The sequence below is a fragment of the Sus scrofa genome, chromosome Y, assembly GCF_054392235.1.
Source record: "Sus scrofa isolate SSC_HxYL_T2T_F1_AM1 chromosome Y, Sscrofa_HxYL_maternal_Yorkshire_Landrace_v2.0, whole genome shotgun sequence".
NCBI classification, from domain to species: domain Eukaryota; kingdom Metazoa; phylum Chordata; class Mammalia; order Artiodactyla; family Suidae; genus Sus; species Sus scrofa.
The window spans coordinates 9,818,085-9,839,662 of record NC_139402.1 but is presented as its reverse complement, the minus strand read 5'-3'; the positions used below and the strand labels follow the sequence as shown (position 1 = coordinate 9,839,662).

Below are 21,578 nucleotides of genomic sequence, written 5' to 3'. Positions count from 1 at the left end.
TGGCGGGAGCCCACACTTCCTGGCCCACAGACATGGTCTTTTCCCCATAACTGCACGTGGTGGAGAGCTCCCTGTCTGCCCCCCGCCTTTTTAGGGCCGCACCAGTGGCATATACAAGTTCCCGGAGTAGGGGTGGAATCGGAGCTGCAGCTGCCGGTCTAGGCCACAGCCACGCCGGATCCGAGCTGCATCTGTGACCTACACCCCCACTCATGGCAACCCCGGATCCTTAACCCACTCAGCGAGGCCAGGGATCACACCTGCATCCTCAGGGACACGAGTCGGGTTCTTATCCCACTGAACCACAACGGGAACTCCCCCGGGGCCTCGTTTACAAGGGCCCCAATCGCACGCATGAGGGCCTCCTCCCTCCAAAAGGCTCCACCTCCGCATCTCACACTGGGGATTACGGTTCGCCGTGTGCATTTTCTGGGGGGAAGGGGAGGCGAAATGCAGTCCACAGCAGCATGTTTCTTTCACGCCCCCAGCCACTCATTTACTCCCCAGAACGACACTGGGCCGTGGAAGTGCTACTCGAGGTGCACAAGATACAGTAAATCCTGACTACGTTTCCACCTTCAACCAAACCTGTGTGTCCAATATCTCAATCCTCACAGCAGCTGTTCAGAGGTGGTGTATTTGTGTGTGTGCTTGTTTTTTTTTGTGGGTTTTTTAGCGGCACCGGCAGCATGCGAAAGTTGCTGGGCCAGGGTTTGAACCCGCACCACAGCAGCAACCTGGGCCACTGCAGTGATAACACTGGGTACTTAACCCAGGGAGCCACAGGGGAATTCCCAGAGTGGGTGTTTTTCTTTTGCACACGCGCAGGGCGAGTGTCAGAGAAGCAGGACAACCTGTCCAAGGTTCGTACATACGATGAGAGGTTGAGCTGGCATCTCAGCTCTTGACGATGAGGTGCCAGGGTTCACCTTTTCACCTCGCTCATGCTAAGACCTGACCCACAGGAAGCAAAGCTCTTCACTGCTCTGCGTGGATGCCGTGTCCACGCCCAGCTAGACCACTGGTGCTCTCAGCAACAGCAACCACAGGGGCAGCACAGGCAGCTTGCAAAGAACAGGGTGCAAACCTGCTTCTAACCCAGGGCTTGAACATGTTCTCAATGTCTTTCTTTTTCTTTATTTGGGGGGGGGTTAAAGGCTAAGTATACAGTTTGGATGCATAACTTTCTCTCTCCACGTGATTCTGCTCTTCGATGCAGATTCCATTTCTAGAACATGCGGATGACAATCCTCAGGGAAGGACTGTTGAAAGGAGGGGGTGCAGCCGTGAAGACGAATGGCGGATGTGGGAGCCTGAGGCTTCTGCAAAGAGGAGGGCTGAAAGCAGTCGGCTAGAAGGAATGCCCCGCTCGCTGAGCAAAACGATGACTCAGCAGGATAAAGCTCTACAGGGGAACCAACCGGGACCTGAACAACTGACTGACAGCTGGAAGGCTGGCATCTCCAGAAGGGATGCGCCTCCCCAGGCCTGGTCCAGTCTCCAGCACCCTTGCCCCCCAATCCCAGTCCAGGGCTAAGGAGCATGTGCCTTTGCAGCCTGCCAGAGTGCTGCAACTGCTGTGCCTTTAGGCCTCCGCAGCTTTCTGTGCACCCCTCCCTCTGCTCAACAAGACATCAGCAGGACCAAAGAATGGAAGGTCAGCGACAGAAATGCTCACGTCTGGCTCAAGGGCAGGTGTGGGAAGGTGTTAAAGGGGAGCAGGATACAGAGTTCAGTGATACCTTCCAAAGCAACCTACCAATTTAATGTGATTCCTATCAAGTCACCCATGACATTTCCCACAGAACTAGAACAGAGAATCCTGAAATTTACATGGAACCATAAAATAGCCAGAATTGCCAAAGGAATCCTAGGGAAGAAGAACGAAGCTGGAGGCATAACCCTCCCAAATGGCAGACAATACAACAAAGCTACAATAATCAAAACAGCATGGTATCGGCACAAAAACAGACATACAGATGGACGAGACAGAATAGAGAGCCCAGAAATGAACCCACACACCTTCGACAGAGGAAACAAGAACATCTAATGGGGAAAACGACAGTCTCTTCAGCAGGGAGCAAAAGCAGGTCGGGAAAGTAGGCCAGTCACATGCAAATCAATCAAGTTAGAACCCACTCTCGCACCAGACACAAAAATCAACTCACGATGGCTTAAAGACTTAAATACAAGACATGACACCATAAAACTCCTAGAAGAGACCATTCCCTGACATAAATTGTACCAAGGTTTTCTTAGATCAGTGTCCAAATGTAATAGAAATAAAAGCAAATAAACACATGGAGCCTAATCAAACTTATAATCTCTTGCACAACAAAGGAAACCACAAACAAAATGAAAAGACAACCTATGATATGGGAGAAGATATTTGCAAATGATGCATCTGACAAGGAATTCATTTCCAAAATATAAAAAACAGCTCACACAGCTCAATAACAAAAAACCAAACAACCCAATGGAAAACAATGGGCAGAAGACCTAAATAGACATTTCTCCAAGGAAGACATGCAAATGGCCAGCAGGCCCATGAAAAGATGTTCAACATCGCTAATTATTAGAGAAACGCAAATCAAAACTACAATGAGGTACCACCTCACACTAGTCCGAATGGCCATCATCAAAAAGTCTACAGATAACAGATGCTGGAGAAGGTGTGAAGAAAAGGGAACCCTTCTGCATGGTTAGAGTGAATGGAAACTGGTGTGACCGCTGTGGAGAACAGTATGAGCGTTCCTTAGAAAACTAAAAGTAGAGTTGCCATGTGACCCCACAATCCCGCTCCTGGGCATATAACCAGACAAAACTACAAATCAAAAAGATACATGCACCCCAGTGTTCACAGCAGCACAATTTACAATAGCCAAGACATGGAAGCAACCTAAATGTCTATTCAAGGAGGAATGGATAACGAAGATGCAATCTACATATACAATGGAATATTACTCAGCCATGAAAAGAATGAAGTAATACCATTTGCAGCAACAAGGAGGGACCTAGAGATGATCAGACCCAAGAGCAGTCAGACAGAGAAAGACACACACCGTCTAATATCACTCATATGTAGAATCTACAGTATGACACAAATGAACTTATCTACAAAACAGAAACAGATTCATAGACTTAGAGAACAAAACTATGGTTTCCAAAGGGGAAAGGCAGGGGGAAGGGATAAATTGGGAAAATGGGATTAAAAGCTATGCACTACAATATATCAAACAGATGAACAAGGATTTACCGTATAGCACAAGGAACTGGAATAATAATGGAACAGGATAAAAAAGAATGTCAACATATATACCGACGTGTCATCAAATCACTTTGCTGTACACGTGAAACTACAATATTGTAAAGCACCTAGACTTCAATAAAAACAAGGTATGTTTCAAAAAATTTAAAAAAAGGCCTCGAAGGGTAAAATCCTTTCCATCTGGGGTGAAAGGTGCTCTCATCTCGTGAGAGAGGAGAGTAGCAAGTGCATGAATGTGCCTCCAACTAGGCAATAAAAATAGATTTACAACAAACCAAATACATGCTTTGTTTCTTGCAAAGCCACTAAACCACAGCCCTTTCACAAACGGCTTCACACACCATTTGAGCTGTGCAGCGAACCATCCTGCCCGGTTCATGTTGGCCTGATGCATCAGCAAAACCTGCTAAATGATCCCTCCCTGACCCTCCAAACAGTGCTTATTCAGCAGATCATGTCCTACTCCGGCCGCAGGGCCGTTCGTTGGTTCTGCATTTTCAGCTGGAACAAATACCAAGGGCACCGAACTGAGGTATTCAACACAGACGCTTATACTAAGTATTTAATGGACTTGATACTTGAAATACTGACAGCCACCCCAAGCCAGTGGGCTCGCTATGAAAACTGTCTAGGTCGGGGACAGGCAAGCTGGGGCTCACACCGCCTGTGTGAAAATAAAGTCTGTGTTTTCTTTTTGTTTTTTTTCTTTTTAGGGTCGCACCGGCAGCCTATGGAAGTCCCCAGCTAGGGGTTGAAGTGGAGCTGCAGCTGCCAGCCTCCGTCACAGCCACTGCCACGCGGGATCTGAGCCACGTCTCCTGCAGCTCACAGCAACGCTGCATCCGTAACCCGCTGAGTGAGGCTATGATGGAACCTGCATCCTCATGGATCCTAGTCGGGTTCATTACCGCTGAGCCATAACGGGAACTCCTACACATTCCTTTTCTTATATTATCTTTCAAGAGACTGGATATAGTCCCTGTGCTGTCTGATAGGATCTTGCTGTTGTGCAAATAAAGTTTTGGTGGAATACAGCCATGCTCACGGGTTGATGTGCTGTCTGTGGCTTTTTCCACACTGCAAAGGCAAAGCTGAGTACGGCCCATAAAGTCAAAGATATGTACCACATGCTCCTTTACAGGAAAAGTGTGCCAATCTGATCTTAAACACATGCACACACGCACCCCCCCCAAAGATACACACACTTAACGTGAGCAAAAATTTACTCCACAATTATATCTGTAGGTAAATCGAAAATTCTTCCCACAACACATTCCCGGCTGTGTACCAGGCCACAGCAAATCTGCTGGCACCTTGGGCTCCTCGGCTTCCAGAACAGCGAGAAACCCATGTTTATCTTTCCTAAGCCACTCCCTGGAGGTATTTTTGTTCCAGCAGCTGAAGACTCTAAAACGCTCTGCTTCTACTCTGTCTGAAGCAAGGGCAGTAACAGCAGCGCCTGGCATTTCCTGAGCGCTCCCTCTGTGCCAGGCAGCAGCACCCAAGCTCTACAGGTGCTATTCAGTGGAGCATGACACCATCACAGCAGCTCTGCTGATTCGCCACCAGGAGCCTGGTACTCACCCTCCTCAAAAGCAGCCTAGGGCTCACAGGCCTGGGCATGGCCCTTGACCCTCTCACTCTGTGTTCAGCCTGGGCCAACTCTCACCGCCTCACCTCGGTGCCGTTGCTGTAGTCTGGACTCTTGGTCTAGAACAGCGGTTTGTGGTTCTTCAAGTGAGAGGGACTTTGGGCTCCAGAGGAAGACACTGGGCAGAATCTGGAATTTATTTATTCTTTTTTTTTTTTTGGTTTTTTTGTTTGTTTGTTTGTTTGTTTGTTTGTTTTTGTCTTTTTGCTATTTCTTGGGCCGCTCCTACGGCATATGGAGGTTCCCAGGCTAGGGGTCGAATCGGAGCTGTAGCTGCCGGCCTACAGCAGAGCCACAGCAACGTGGGATCCAAGTGGCGTTTGCGACCTACACCACAGCTCACGGCAACACTGGATCGTTAACCCACTGAGCAAGGGCAGGGACCGAACCCGCAACCTCATGGTTCCTAGTCGGATTCGTTAACCACTGCGCCACGACGGGAACTCCTGGAATTTATTTAATTATGTATTTGCTTTTTTAGGGCTGCACCTGCAGCACATGGAAGTTCCCAGGCTAGGGGTTGAACTGGAGCTGCAGCTTCTGGCCTACACCACAGCCACAGCCACGCCAGATCTGAGCCACATCTGTGACCTCCACCTCAGCTCACAGCAACGCCGGATCCTTAACCCACTGAGCGAGGGCAGGGATCGAATCCGCATCCTCATGGATCACTAGTTGGGTTCAAAACCCACTGAGCCACAACAGGAACTCCTAGAAATACTTTTGCCTGTCACAGGGCGTTTATACGTGGGGCTACTGGCACCTGGTTCACGGAGGCTGCTCAGGATGGCTCTCCAAGCCAAAGAAGGACCCGGTGCCCGGTGCGGACAGTGGGAGGCTGACGCACCCTGCCGCTCAATTCCCCGGGCAGCAGCACTGCCCCTGCTCAGTCCCCACGGCCACCGCCAGGCATCCTTCCTCCACGGAAGCCGTCCGGGCCCGGCCCTGTGCGGAGCACAGGGCAGCTCTCCCCGCGTGCCCGCTCACCTCGGGGCTCCTCAGCAGACTGAGGCTCCTCGAAGGCAGAAGCCCACCTTGATGGACTTTAGAACACAGAGCACGCTCTCCGCACAGCCGCTGGGCTCGAGGTGGATTGACACAACGGCCAAGAGACGGGGAGAGGTGGCTATCAAGGAAGGGTGATGAGAAAGAGCATGAGGAGTTCCCATCGTGGCGAAGTGGTTAACGAATCCGACTAGGAACCATGAGGTTGCAGGTTCGATCCCTGGCCTTGCTCAGTGGGTTAAGGATCCGGCGTTGCCGTGAGCTGTGGTGTAGGTCACAGGAGCAGCCCTAGAAAGGGCGAAAAGACCAAAAAAAAAAAAAAAAAAAAAAAAAGTGCACGAAACTGAGGCCTCATTTTCAGAATAAAAGACCGCAGGAAGGACAGGAACAAAGGATTGAGGTACAATGGCCCAAGAGAAGGAAAACAGCTTTTAGACGAAAATGATGGTCACACAAGGAACAGTCTTAGAACACCAAAGATGGCCTGGTAGCGTTAAACAACAATCACATTATTTAAGAAGAATTATTTATTTATTTATTTTTGCTTTTCTAGGGCTGCACCCGTGGCATATGGAGGTTCCCAGGCTAGGGGTCGAATTGGAGCTGTAGCTGCCAGCCTACACCACAGCCACAGCAATGCCAGATCCGAGCCGTGTCTGAGACCTACACCACAGTTCACGGTAACGCAGGATCCTTAACCCACTGAGTGAGGTCAGGGATCAGACCTGCATCCTCATGGATGCCAGTGAGGTTCGTTACCCCTGAGCCACAAAGTGAAACGCATATTAAAAGCAGACGGTCTACACCTATAACTGAATCACTTTGCTGAGCAGCAGAAATTAACACAACAGTAAACCGACTACACTTCAATTAAAAAAAAAAAAAAATCCCTCTTACAGATGCAGGAACTTGAGTCACAGAGCCGTTAAGAGATTCCCTGACAGCAAAAGGCCAGCGAGTGGCCATCAGAGCAAGTGCATGCTCTGAACCCACACACCACAGACTGCTGAAACGTGTTCGGAAACCTCTAAATGATTCCACATGGCAGCACTCTTCAAAAGGAGGAAAATCATCTCATCAGGTAACACCATTTATATGTCAATTTCCAACAAAATACGTTGCAAATGAGGTCTACATTTTGAAAACTTAGCTAAATGGTTTCCGTGTGAAAAAGCAAACGGTGAACTGTATAAAGAGACCTGTGTCAGGAACAAGGGACAGCAAACAAACAGGAGCAGAGGCGGTGGTGGAGGAGACAAGAGCAGAGGCGGTGGTGGAGTTTGGTGCGGGTTCCTTTTGCTGATGGAGAGGGCACTTCGCCAGGTGCCCGAGGCCGAGCCGGCCCTCACCTGCCTCCATGACCAACGAGCAGGTGGAATGAGGGGGCCTCCGAGGTCCCTTTCCAGTCTCAAAGTCTACATCGAGGAAAGAATGACCTCACTGTCTCAGTCAAACCCACAGGATTTTATCTTACTGTAAATGATTTTTATTTTTTCCATGATTGCTGGTTTACAGTGTTCTGTCAGTTTTCTACTGTACAGCCCAGTGACCCAGTCACACATACATACATACATTCTTTTTCTCACATGATCCTCCATCCTGCTCCATCATGAGGGACTGGATACAGTTCCCGGTGCTACACAGCAGGATCGCATTGCTTATCCACTTAAATACAATAGCTTGCATATATTAACCCAGATTCTGAGTCTGACCCACTCCCTTCCCCTCTCCCTTGGCAACCACAAGTCTGTTCTCCAAGTCCGTGAGTTTCTTTTCTGTGGAAAGGTTCATTTGTGCCTTATACTAGATTCTAGATAGAAGTGATAGCATATGGTATTTGTCCTTCTCTTTCTGACATTTCACTTCGTAGGAGAGTCTCTTGTTCCACCCATGTTGCTGCAAATAGCACTATTTTGTTCTTTTTTTTTTTTTTTTAAAGATGTGGCATTTTATTTTATCTTATTTGTCTTTTTGCTATTTCTTGGGCCGCTCCCGCGGCATATGGAGGTTCCCAGGCTAGGGGTTGAATCGGAGCTGTAGCCACCAGCCTACGCCAGAGCCACAGCAACGCGGGATCTGAGCCGCGTCTGTGACCTACACCACAGCTCACGGCAACGCCGGATCATTAATCCACTGAGCAAGGGCAGGGACCGAACTCGCAACCTCATGGTTCCTAGTTGGATCATTAACCACTGCGCCATGACAGGAACTCCCTATTTTGTTCTTTTTGATGGCTGAGTAGTATTCCCTCGTGTATATACATCACATCTTATTCCATTCATCTGACGATGGACATTTAGGTTGTTTCCATGTCTTGGCTATTGTGAATATGCTTCAGTGAACATATGGGTGCATATGCTGTTTCAAGGGAAGTTTTGTCTGGATATATGCCCCAAAGAGGGACTGCTGGGTCACATGGTAGTTCTGTATTTAGTTTTCTGAGGCACCTCCACCCTGTTTTCCATAGTGGTTGTAAGACACACAAGATCTTAACTCATGGAGGTGAGTGAGTGACGACACAGAACGATTAAGGCCCCTGAAAGAAGAATCTGTCATTTACAATTCCCGCAGCAAGGGGCCTCGCCATGCCCCCAGGGCCTCAGAAACCTTATCCTGTGCACGGTCAGAATGCTGAGAAATAGAGAGAAGGGAACGGAGACGATGTCTTTACAAGGTGGCAGGAGTGCCAGGCAGGCACGCCCCCTGCCGGACAGGAACTGAAGACACAGATGCTCGAGCGCGCGGCTGGCGGGTTTGGGATGTGGTTTCCGTGCACCCGCCAAAGCTGCCTTGTGAGAGAGACAGGTCACCCACTCTGGCCACCGGTCCAGCTCGACGATTCATGAATGCCAAGCTGCCCCTGGCCAACGCACTCATCCAGTCCACCTGGCTATGGAGAAGGGATTGGACAACGGCGTCATTCTGAACCCAAGACGGTGGACTGCTGGTGTCCACGCAGCACTTCCTTGGCTCTGGAGCATCCCCGTGCTGGCGAAGCCAGTGCAGCATCTCCTGTGCTTCCTGGATCATAAAGGTTTCCTTCCCCCAGAGAACTGCCGCTGCCTGGACAGCTGCCCGCTTTCCTTTCCAGGTGGGGACAGGGTGACTCAGGGTGGGGGCGGGGAGGGTACCAATAAAAATAAAGATGGAAGGGAGGCCGGGAGTGGTGATGTGGTAGCTGGATCAAATGAATCAAACAGGAGAACACACACACACACACACACACACACACACATACACACGCACGCGGGCGCGCACACACGATAAAAGCTGCAAACAGAAAAGGCGGAAGAATAAGGAATCCTGCTCTCATTTTACGGGGCTCATTTATCATTGGCTCACTTCTTTTTGGAAGGGATGGATTAGTCTCACCCGAGGATTACATTTTCTGCCCGAGGAGCAGTTCCTAACTGGAACCTCCAGGTTCATCCACGGGAAAAAGCACCCACGCGTGCTGAGGTTCTTTCGGATCGCGGCGTCTGCATCACTGCACACATTCTGATCCACTTAACATTTCCATGTGTTTATCTTAAAAAAAGAAACATCCTCAAGACCCAGCCCTTGCCTTCTGCCCTCATTCTCTGAAATGTTGCCACAGAAAACCGCCCGCGGGCAGCGCGGCTTTCTGTGCCGCAGACCTGTTCTCGCTCAGCCGCCGTGACACTGGATTTCATGTCAAATGCACAAGCGTCTCGGACGGTGCCCCCAAGAAATACCAGCAGGACCGCGTTAAAACAGGGTTTCCCTTCTCACATCCAGCGTGGACCTCAGGGTGGGGGGTGAGGCGAGCGCAGGCCCCTGACCAGGCTTTCAACGCCCCCTAAACGTGGGAGGAGAGGACACTAGTCAGCTTCTAAAGCAAGGCTGCTACTTCCTCCCGGCCGGCAGCTCCCGGGGTCTGGAGACGGGGCTGCTCGCCCAGACCTCAGCTCCAGCTCCTCCTGGCACCACTGCCCCGACAGCGCGGAACCCTCGTGACTTTTGGATTCGACAGCTGTGCGAGTGGTGCAAGATGAGCGAGGCTGCCAACCTGGAGATTGACAGTGGGGACAGCACCACCCAAAGTTACAGTGAAAAAACGGAGTTCCAAAGAAGGCATATATACCCATGTATGACAGGGTCACTTTGCTGCACAGCAGAAATTGGCAGAACACGGTAAACCAAGTATAGTAGAAAAAAATAAAAATCTTTAAAACAACAACAACAAAACACACCAAAAATGGAGTTCCTGCTAGGGCGCAGTGGGTTAACAATCCGAGTTGTCTCTGTGGAGGTGTGGGTTCAATTCCTGCGCTGCTGCAGTGGGTTGAGGATCCAGCGTTGCAGCAGCTGTGGTGGCAAAGGTCACAGCTGTGGCTCCAACCTGATCCCTGGCCTGAGACCTTCCATAGGCAGCAGGTGTGGCCGAAAAAGAAAAAAAAGCAAGAAGAAGAAGAAAGAGAAGAAAAAAGGAACACTAAAAACTATCATATGACTTGGGGGGAAAAGAGAGAAAGCAATTGGAAGGTTAGGGATAATAAGTCACACATTATACACCCAACACAACAGCCGTTGTCACACGGGAGGGCTTCCTGCAGTTGCTCTTTCCTGGGCAAATTCATTATTACCTGTAATTGTTATGGTCCTAGAATTCTGCACCCCTGTTCGTTCTTAATACAATACAAGCATTTCCTGCGATGGCTCAGTGGTCTCCACAGCCAGCACTGTGGTTGATTCTCAAGCTTCTCTGAGCAGATGTGTCATCCTTTACTCACGTGGTCTCCAGATTTACCTTCAAAAACGAATCAGTGGGTCCCCCTTGGACAGCCTGGCGTCCAAGTGCCAGTATTTTCTCCTCTGCCAACCCAATGTGCCAGTATTTCCTCCTCTGCCCTCTCATCCTGTCGCCTTTGTCCCTCCTTCCTAAACACACTGGGCTTTGCTGTGCCTCGTGGTGTGAACTCAGGCTCCTGATGTTGCTTCCAAACGATCTTCCTCCTTTGCCGAGCAGTCCAGCCCAAGGGTCTCCTTCTCTCTGCACCTCTCCTGTGCTCCTTGGCATGCACCTCCAACATTTATCAGCTTCTGGGACAGACGCCCCTTGTCCTTTCAGCCCTGGCACCTGGGGCAGTGCCACCACCCAAGAGACAAGCCATCGAGAGACAGTTATAGAACCGAAAATCATGGCAACTGTTCTGATCCCGAGATGACACCCATTCTCCAATGGGACCTAAGATAATTCACATGGCACAGGAGCAAATATTTGAAAATCTAATGACTATTTATTTTAATGTGCATCAGGCAAACACATGGACAGGTCTATTTGAAAATTTAGGAAAAAGTCACTGCTTCACCTTAAGAAAAATGGTAGTAAATATTAACCAAATACTTTTAGGTGTATGCAAGTATGGCAAAAACTGATGCAGAGGGTGCGAAAGAACTGAGGAGGGGAAATCCAGCTAGAGCCGGGGATTTACATAAGCGGGGGAGCTACACAAGCTTCGAAGGAGGCAGGGAATGAGCACACACCACACAGGCCGGGCTCCAGGTTTCCGGGAGGGAAAGAATTTCTGCGGTCTCGGACAAGAGTCTGCAAGGCAGATCCTGTGGGCCACATCTGGCCCCCAGCCTGTTTTGTAAATAAAGTTTTATTGACACACAGCTATTCTCATTTTCCTTTTCTTCTTCTTCTTCCTTTTTTGGCCATGCCTGTGGCATGGGGCAATTCCCAGGCCAGGGATTGAACCTGTGCCATAGCTGTGACCATGCTGGATCCTCAACCCCCCCGGGACACAAGAGAACGATGTATTTTGGATGGCTGCTTTTGCAACACACACAGAGAGAAACGAGTCACTGGAACAGAGACTAAGTGTTCTCTCTCTTTTACAGATGCATCTAGAGGAGACCCCTAACTCAGGAGACGGGGTCTGAGCAAAGCAGGTGTGGAGTCCCCATCTCGTTTCATGAGGCTGGTGTCACCCTAAAAAGTAAAGCCGATGCGCACATTCAAACAGGAAGAGCACAGCCTCGCTTTTCGTGGTAAAATAAACACGAGTAAACCACGGTGGGAACAAAGAGCATTCAGGGACACCACTGACATCTGAAGAGGACAAAATGTCCAGGCCGAGTGGGGTTTATTCTAGGAAGATGGAGTTTAAATGTCAGAAAATACATCAATTTCACTACATTAAGCATCAAGAAAAATCGTTTAAATGGAAGATTCTGAAGTCTGAGGGCCCGTTTTTGAATCCTAGCTCTATGACTTCCTGGCAGTGTGACGTGGCCAAGCTGGTACCCTCTCAAGCCTTGGGTGTCTCACCTGTCAGTGCTGGAGGCAGCTGTACCCACTCCTTAGGGGGTAACTGTTTTATCGGTCAAGTCCTTAGAGTCATGCCTGGCTGTATAAGCGGGAGCCACTGTCACTACAGCAAAGCCGCGGGGACAGAAGTAACACAAAGATACAGGGGGGTGCCTGGCTGTTGGAGACGTCAGGACGAGGGGACTAAAGATGGAGCTCCTAGGAAGGATACTCTGGAGAACAGGTGAATGTGATGCTGGCGTTTCTGTGTCTACCCATCTTTTTTCCTTTTTTTTTTTTAAATGGCTGCACCTGCAGCATATGGGAACTCCCAGGCCAGGGGTGGAATCAGAGCTGCAGCCAGGGCCTATGCCACAGCCACGGCAGTACCTGCTCCGAGCCGCATCTGTGACCTACACTGCAGCGTGCGGGAACGACGGGCCTCTAACCCACTGAGCAAGGCCAGGGATCAGCCCTTCATCCTCACAGAGACAACACCGGGTCCTTAACCTGCTGAGCCACAGTGGGAACTCCTGACGTTTCTATACTAAACTGGGATAAGACCATGGGGCAGAGGAAGCTTTTCTCTGGAGGGTAGAGGCAGTGGTCAGGGAATGGCCCTGGTAATAGGTGTGGGATGCCATGACAGAATGCATGGGAGACATACATCCAAAACAGGAGAGCTGAAGTTCCTGCTGTGGCGCAGTGGTTAACGAATCCGACTAGGAACCATGAGGTTGCGGGTTCGATCCCTGCCCTTGCTCAGTGGGTTAACGATCCGGCGTTGCCGTGAGCTGTGGTGTAGGTTGCAGACGCGGCTCGGATCCCGCGTTGCTGTGGCTCTGGCGTAGGCCGGTGGCTACAGCTCCGATTAGACCCCTAGCCTGGGAACCTCCATATGCCGCTGGAGAGGCCCAAGAAATAGCAACAACAACAACAAAGACAAAAAGACCAAAAAAAAAAAAAAAAAAAAAAGAAAAAAACAAAACAGGAGAGCTCCCTGGTAGATCAGTGGGTTAAGGATTCAGCATTGTCACTGAATCCCTGGTCCCAGAACTTCCACATCCCACAGCCGTGGCCGAAACAAACACCCCAAAATAGCAGCATGGAAGGCAATGAAGAGGCTGGAAGTGGACACCAGACTCGGGATGGGGGGACGGACACCCAGGCTGTGCGGGGGGTGGTGGTGGTGAGGGATGGACACGCAGACCTGGGGAGGGGGGGTTGGGGTGGAGAGGGGAGGGATGGACCCCCCAGATGGTGGGTGGGGGGTGGACACCGAGACTTGGGAGGGGAGGGGAGGGATGGACACCCAGACTGGGGGTGGGATGGACATCCAGATGTGCAGAGGGATCATGACACCAGCTACCGACACAGATGTGGGAAGAAAAGCAAAGCATGTCACCGCGGGGACAAGGGCATTGAAGAGGTGCATAGAAGACATTGAGACACGTGGGCGAGAAAGGACCGTGTTTTGTCTGACTGTCCAGATGCCTCGCTCTGCAGGCTGGAAGGAAGGAAGGGAATTCGAGTTGGCAGGAAATAAAACACATCAAAGCCCGACACTTTTAAGGTCACATTAGAATTTCAGAGCAGGCGGATCTTAAACATACGGTTGTGTGAACTTTGGACACAGGCACCTTGGAAGTGGCTGTTTCATCTCAGCTAAAGAAGGAAACAGGAGCCATCTCTGCGGCTTCTTCCTACCACCCCCAACGTTAGAGCAGGAACGCCAGTCCAACGAGCCTTCAGGGCCTCTTCGACGGCGTCTGCCCCTTGCGGATGGCAGCACCACTGCAAAATGTTTGGCTATATCGAGCGAGACACGCATGACACTCAACTGGCTCTCAAGGGATTTTCCTGTACTTGCTTTTCCCCCCTGACAAATTAATCAGCACAAGAACAGTCAATCTTGAACCTGAGCTTTTATACACACACACTTGCACGCGCGCGCGCACACACACGCACACACACACTGGAGCAGTAAACTCAGAAAAGACAGCACCACCAAACTGCACAGGAACTGGGATGGCTGCGAACATTTGAGGAACGACTTGTCCATGATTCTGCTCTGCTGTTCTGAGTACTTATCAATAAATCCACAGGGCGGTTTAAGAAAACACTCTTTTTTTGAATGAAGAGGTGTTTGGTTGGCAACTAGCACCACGACCAGAAGCTTTGTGATGAGACGGTTCCCATAGTTCAGGTTCCTTCCAGCACCTGCGTCCCGTGGCACAGGCCGAAGCTCGCCCTGTGGCATCCTGAGCCGTGGGCAGGCTTCCGTGGCGGAGCAGCGCGAGTCACTGATGCCGCAAAGCTACCCTGGGTGATGCTGTGTTTTCTACACAAAAGGCATGCGAGGCACACTCTCCAGTCCTCAGCCACCCTTACGTTTTTTAAAGGGATGTTTAAAAAAGTGACATGGGCGGTCTTGTTGTGGTTTAGGGGTAACAAACCCAAGTAGCATCCATCAAATTGAATTCAATTAAATTACATTAAAAAAATAAAGAGTGACATAAAGCGCACGCGCGCACACACACACACACAAATGACAGATACAAAACCTTAACCCGTTTACTCGGACTGGACCGAGGCAGTTTGACAGCTAGGGTCTGTCCCCTTTAGCAGGGGCTGTGAGGCCACGGGACTGACCTCTGATAAAAACCTGAATGCCAAAGCTCAGACTTGGGGTGGGGGCCTCGGGTGTTTAGCAGCACTGCCTCCCGAGTCATTGTATGTGTTCCCGGGACAATTATGTGCCGCCAGGGAGCTCCACCAGGAGGGGACACTGGCAAGCACGTGCCGGGTTTCTCCTGGACTGGGTCCTTGTACCTTTTCCCTTAGCCCGTTTGCACCTGCATCTTCTGTTTGTTTGCACTGATTACACAGTAACGGAGAAAGACGGAAGCTATGGCTTCCAAAACAAAGGATGGTACAAGATACTGCAGCAACTAGACACCTGAGCCAACAAGATGCACACCCAAGTACACCACAGTTAAGAGGAACAGAAGAGAAACGGAGGCACAGCACTGACCGATTCCGCTGCATCTTCCCCTCCCCCAGCCTCACTGCGCTCTAGCAATGTGTCAGGTGAAGGTGCTGTTGTCACTGCGATGACCTGACACACGCATATACGCGGGGGAAGGATCACACAGTGAGGTCAGTTAACACAACCGTGACCTCACCGAGCGTCCACCTTTATTTGCTTCAGGGAGAATTCTTTTTTTTTTTTGGCCTCCCTGGCGTTCACAAGCCGCACTTGTGATCTAAGTCACAGCTGCGGCAATGCCAGATTCTCAACTCACTGTGCGCAGGTGGGGCTCGAACCTGCATCCCAGCGCTCCCAAGACACTGCCCACCCTGCGGCGCCAAAACGGGAGCTCCCAGGCGGAAGATTTTTAAGATGTTCATCTCTTAGTAACTTTGTATCCAAAACACTAGCAGCAGGCGTAGTCGCCAGGCAGCACAAGATAACCTGGATTTTTTTGCTGTTACCAATGGGGTCGAGTGTAACAACTTCCGTGAATCTTTCCAACAAATCTTACAGCCCGAGGGGGGTCTCAGGGGCCGGGGACTGCTGACACCGCCACAAAGGCACTGCTTCTATCTACTGAAAACGTGGGGACACGAGACACTACTGTTTCACATGACTTTGAAGGTACTTTCACCCTCTAGTCCGATGCACAGACTACTCAGGTCTTCCTTCTTTATTACTTGATGAAACTAATACCTCCTTTAGGATTTCTGAAGCAAAGGGTGCCTTTACCTCCGAGAAATGCTTGCCTTTACGGTTTCATAAAGACTCTCTTTTTAAACACAGCAGCATTGTAAAAGAGCCACTGCAGTCAAAAATATTTTTAGAGACTCAGCTGAACAATAAGCCCTGAACTTGTGTTTAAATTAGGAGAGTGGAACCATTCAAATGACGTCCCGAATCTGGGAAAGGTGTCCTGCATAAGAAGGCACCCCAGGGTCCTAGGACGCACCGCGGAGCTACCGGGCGATCCGTCAGCTGATGAGGTTCATCATTTGCGGAGATGCGGTCATTCACAAAGATGAGCAGTAACACCTCCTTCCTGGTTCATCGCACCTCCTCACTGGGAGCCAGAAAAGCCCAGCCGGAAAGACTGCTACTCCCCATTATTTTATTATCTGCTGGAGAATGGTCTGGCAGACTGCCCCCTTCCTCGAGGGGAAAAGGACCCCAGAAAATTTCAAGAAAAACGGGCTGCATTATGCCCACGCTTAAAGGGCGCTGCAGTTCTGCGGGGGAAGGATCCACACGCAGCCCCGGAAGATGATAAAGGGGGAGGAAATGAGAACCCCGTTACCACTCCATTTGCCAAAAAAACCCCACGGGAGGAGAAACATCCCTCCGCTAAAGGACGTGAATCCGTAGCTCTCAATGGGGGGTGATTCTGCATTTCAGTCGCGTGTGGCAAAGTCCACCAGCACTGAGGGCGGGCGAGGGTGACTGTCACCCAGTGGGTGGAGAGAGGGATGCCGTTCACCATCTGCTAGTTCAGGACAGCCCCTCCACAAAGGATGGTCCTCCCCAGAGGTCAGCAGTGCTGAGGGGAGACAGCCTGGCCTCTCTGGAAGGCCGAAGGCTTCGAGATCATGCAGGGCCTTGTGCCCGTTCAGGATATCTGGAGATTAAGACACTCAGCTCGCCCACAAAATGGAATTCTGCAAGCTAAAGATTGTAAGAGGATATTTTATTTTATTTTAAAGGTTTTTTTTTGGGGGGGGGGCGGGTTCACCCTGGGGCATGAAGACTTTCTGAGGCCAGGGATCGAACTCACACCAGAGCTGTGACCTGAGTCACTGCAGTGACACCACCAGATCCTTAACCCGCTGAGCCACCAGGGAACACCCCTTAAGAGGAAATCTTAAAACATGTTAGAACACTGGAAAGGGAGTGGAAAAGCCTTGCAGAGACTTTTGTCATCTCTATAAAAATATGGGCCACCCAGGGCCTGTGGTCCCCATCAAATGCAGAACTGCTTCTTGTGACAACTACGCCGGAGCTGCTGGCCGGGGAGCCCCCCTCCCCCGCCCCAAGTTCCTGAGGATGCAAAAATTTGTGCTATATACACACGACAGCTGCTGTTCACCTTCAGATGACTTTTCACTATTTTTTCTGTTTCTAAGCGTCTCAGGAGTTCCCACTGTGGCTTAGCGGGTCAAGAATCCAACTAGTATCCAGGAAGATGCGGGTGCAACCCCTGGCCTCACTCAGTGGGTTAAGGATCTGGCGTTGCTACAAACTACAGCATAGGTCACAGATGTAGCTCAGATCCCTCGTTGCTGTGGCTGCGGTGCAGGCTGGCAGCTGCAGCTCTGATTTGACCTCTAGCCTGGGAACTTCCGTATGCCACAGGCACAGCCCTAAAAAGACAAAAAAAAAAAAAAAAAAAAAAAAAAAAAGAACGCAAAAAAGCCCCAGAAGATTGGTGTGGCGATCCAGGTCCAAGTTAATACGGCTACTACTTGAAGCCATTATACAGAGGACACCCCATCAAAACCTAGAACAAGGAGTCCCTGGTGGCTCACCGAGTTAAGAATCTGACATTGTCACTGCTGTGGGGCGGGTTTGAGCCCTGGCCCAGGAACTTCCCCATCCTGTGCGCCTGGCCAAAAAACCAAAAGCCACTGAAACAAACAAAAACCACAAGTTAGGCCCCCTATGGCTAGTGACCTGCAAAATCTAATGAAAACTGTCTCAGCTTCACTTGTATCTCCCACACACACAGAGCGCCACAGACAATGGAGACGAAAAATTACAATTTCTGTTTAATAGTTTTTTTCCTTTTTAGGGCCACACCCATGGCATGTGGAGACTCCCAGGCTAGGGGCTGAACTGGAGCTGCAGCTGCCGGCCTACACCGCAGCCACAGCAATGCCAGATCCGAGCCATGCCTCTGACCTACACCCCAGCTCACAGCAGCACCGGATCCCTAACCCACCGAGCGAGGCCAGGGATCGAACCCGTGTCCCTCATGGATACTAGTTGTTTTCGTTACTGCTGAGCCACGATGGGAACTGCCTTTTTCTTTTTCCTGGGAACCTTCTTGAATCCGGATGGCTGGCGGAAGATACATTCGATTATACAGGCTCGAAGTCACCTGGTGCTTCTTCAGAGGGGACCTGTGCACGCCCACAGTCGGATGTTTCTGTGGAAATAGCTTGGAGGCCTGTGGCCGTGGGGACCGCCTCGCCCACCACAGCGGGGCTCTGGAATATCCAAACAGGCTTCGGCCCTACCTGGTCCCAAGACACGGCTGCGCTGACATGTATGATTTTTAAACGGCCTGGTAATCTTTCTGGACAATAGTACGTCTGTGTGTTTAGACAGAACCACTCTTAAGATTTGCACTTGCGCTCAGCTGTGGAGAGACAATGCCGCCTAAATCTTCCTCCGTCTAACCCATCCGTCCTAAGCGCGCTGACCTGCGGGGAACATCGCAGGGCACACACGCATGCCACCTCGCCAAGAAACCACTGTGATTCTTCTTGTAACAGAAGCTCGACAAAACGAATGGGAAATGTCATGTCACTTCCATTTAGGACTTTGAGAGTCTGCGTCCCCAGTATTTCCCATTCCGCCTTATTCACAAAGATGCTACCTAACTCATAACTTAGGTAAATCAAAGGAAATACACCTCCCTCTCCCTGGCCAGTCACTGTGTGCAGATAACAGCTCTCTAGGAAACCGCACGTGTCTAACGTGCCGACTAGCACTTGCGAAAACCACTGATGCGCCTTCCTGAAGAAGCTTCTACGGCAATGCTAATGCAGGCAACACATGTGCACAATGCACTGGCTTCTTGGAGTTCCTGCTGTGGCACAATGGGACTGGAGGCATCTTGGGAGCACTGGGACGAGGTTTGATTCCCAGCCCAGCACAGTGGGTTAAGGATCTGTTGTTGCCGCAGTTGCGGCTTAAGTTGAAACTGCAGCTAGGATCTGATCCCTGGGTCCGGGAGCTCCTTGTGCCGAGGAGGGGGCCAAAAAAGAAAAAAGAGGAAAAAAGGCCTTTGAGCACAAATCATGACAAACCAGAGAGTAAATTCTACCATAGAAGGAGTTTTCTTTTTTTGTTGCTTTTTAGGGCTGCACCCACGGCACATGGGGGTTCCCAGGCTAGGGGTCTTCGTGGAGCTACAGCTGCTGGCCTACACCACAGCCACAGCAATGTCAGATCCGAGCCGTGTCTGTGACCTACACCAGAGCTCACGGCAACACGGAATCCTTAACCTACTGACCGAGGCCAGGATTGAACCCGAAACCTCACGGTTCCTAGTCGGATTTGTTTCCACTGTGCCATGACGGGAACTCCAGAAGGAGTTTTCAATCCCAGTTGGAGGTCCACCATCCTGGTGATTTGTGATGGTACGTGGATTTTCACCACCTACTGTAATGATCAGATCTTTTCATTATCTAAAGTGTATATGGAGTTCCCTGGTGGCTCAGCGGGTTAAGGATCTGCTGTGGTCACAGGTGTGGCTTGGGTTTGATCCCTGGCCAGGGGGACTTTTGCATGCCATGGACACGACCAAAAAAATTTAAAAAATAAAATAGAATGTTTAAAATGATAGCCACGGGGGACATGCCGTCTGGTAACACACTCCACCTGACAAAACACTAGTGCAACACTTGCTCACTTGTGTTTCTTGGTCACTGTTGTAGTTACCACCATTGCTGTCGTTTCCATGAAGCTTCGGTCTGTTCTTCACGGTGCGAAGATGTCAGAAAACTCCACGCGGAGAAACGACTCCCCAGGTTGTCATGACGTCACTGCCTTGGGTGGGCAGCACATAACGCACGGGAAGTCTGAGCGCCTGCCCCACCGAGGGTCCTGCCTGCAGGAATTCCCTCCACCCACACGGGAGCCCACCCAAGTGGACACAGTCCTGCTCAGAGGCCGGGCTTATGCACTGGAGCCTGGCCAGGCTGCAGTTTCTGGGTTTTCTGAAGAAAGCTGCAGTGCCTGAGGAGCTGTAGCTATGTCAGGAGCAAGTGTGTGTGTGTGTGTGTGTGTGTGTGTGTGTGTGTGTGTGTGGACGCCCTCTCACTCAGCGGATCTGGGCACAAGACACAGTGGTGGACTTCAACAGGTGTGACCTGGCCAGGTCCACGAAGGGTAATTTTCAGCCCTACGAGGACACATAAAACTTCCCAGGCTAGAGGCTGAAACGGAGCTGCTGCTGCTGGCCTTCGCCACAGCCACAGCAAAGCCATATCCGAGCCGCATCTGTGGTCTACACTGCAGCTCACGGCAACGCCAGATCCTTAACCCACTGAGCGAGCCCAGGGATCGAACCCGCATCCTCATGGATACGAAATGGGTGTGTTTCCACTGAGCCACAACAGGAACGCCCGAGAATGGCCTTTACCTGCTTTCCAATACACCCTACAGGACAGGCACCCAAGGGCTCTGTAGGTCCCATCCAGTCTATAAAACCAGCGACGTTTGCGAACTGCCTCACTGCGAGGGGACACCAAAGAGGACATGCTGGCTTCTGATCAAGGTAAACCCACCCTGTCACACGACCCAGGGACCCCACGCCCAGTGCAGACCCAACGGAAATGAAAACCTACAGTCAGCACTGCAAACTTGGGTGCAAGTGTTTCTAGCAGCTTTAGCTGTAATGATCACAGCTTGGAGACACCTCAGACGGTCCTGAACAGGACAAAAGACGGACTGCCACGCATCCCTAAAATGTAATACGACGCAGCATTAAAGAAGGGACCACGGATGTGGGCGCCAGGGTGGCCCGGTCACAAAGGCACTGAATGAAGGGAGCCGGACTCCCCAGGCTACGCGCTGCAAGACTCCACTTGCCAGCCATTCCCACGAAGGCAAAACCCCAGGAGGAAACAGGGCAGTGGGTGCCAGGGGCTGCGCTGCGAGGCGGGGTGGGCCACTGGGTGCTTTTCGGGGGAGGACGATCTGTGCCACAGCATGATGGTGCCGGGGGTCACACGACAGTCGACGTGTGGCAAATGCTGGAAATCTGTCCTCTAAAAGGGGTGAATTTTATGGCATAAAAATTATACCTTCCCATAAAGAAGAAAAAGAAAAAGACGGTACAGAAGAGGGTGGGGAGGGTTTGGAGGAGCAGCCACATGCCCCGAGGAAAGGTCAGGTCTGTCGTCTCCAAGGTCGCCACGCGAGACCATGGCAGACAAGGTCTCAGCATCCTTTAACTGCTGTGGAAAATCTGGCCTCAAACCCCGGACCTCCTCTGCTCTCCGCTGACCAGCCCACGAGACCACCTTTCCGCCCATCAGTCGCGGAGCCGGCTGGGGGTACGTACCAAAGACACTGGGTGCTTCCCAGCACAATCACCAAAGCCACCCACCCAGCTCCT

At 50.8% G+C, this 21,578-nt stretch overlaps 1 protein-coding gene and 2 long non-coding RNA genes across 8 annotated transcripts in view; all 3 read right to left on the bottom strand.

Moving 5' to 3' along the window:
* LOC102166569 (transducin beta like 1 X-linked) overlaps positions 1-21,578 on the bottom strand; it is a 247,535-nt gene that overhangs the window by 35,029 nt on the left and 190,928 nt on the right. The window lies entirely within an intron of this gene.
* On the bottom strand, positions 807-6,724 carry LOC146394355 (uncharacterized). The gene is made up of 2 exons (XR_014836129.1): positions 6,203-6,724; positions 807-5,257 (listed from the first exon to the last, which is right to left on the bottom strand). It is a non-coding gene; the product is annotated as an uncharacterized LOC146394355 (long non-coding RNA).
* LOC146394354 (uncharacterized) lies at positions 18,252-18,593 on the bottom strand. Its single transcript, XR_014836127.1, has 2 exons — positions 18,469-18,593; positions 18,252-18,377 (listed from the first exon to the last, which is right to left on the bottom strand). It is a non-coding gene; the product is annotated as an uncharacterized LOC146394354 (long non-coding RNA).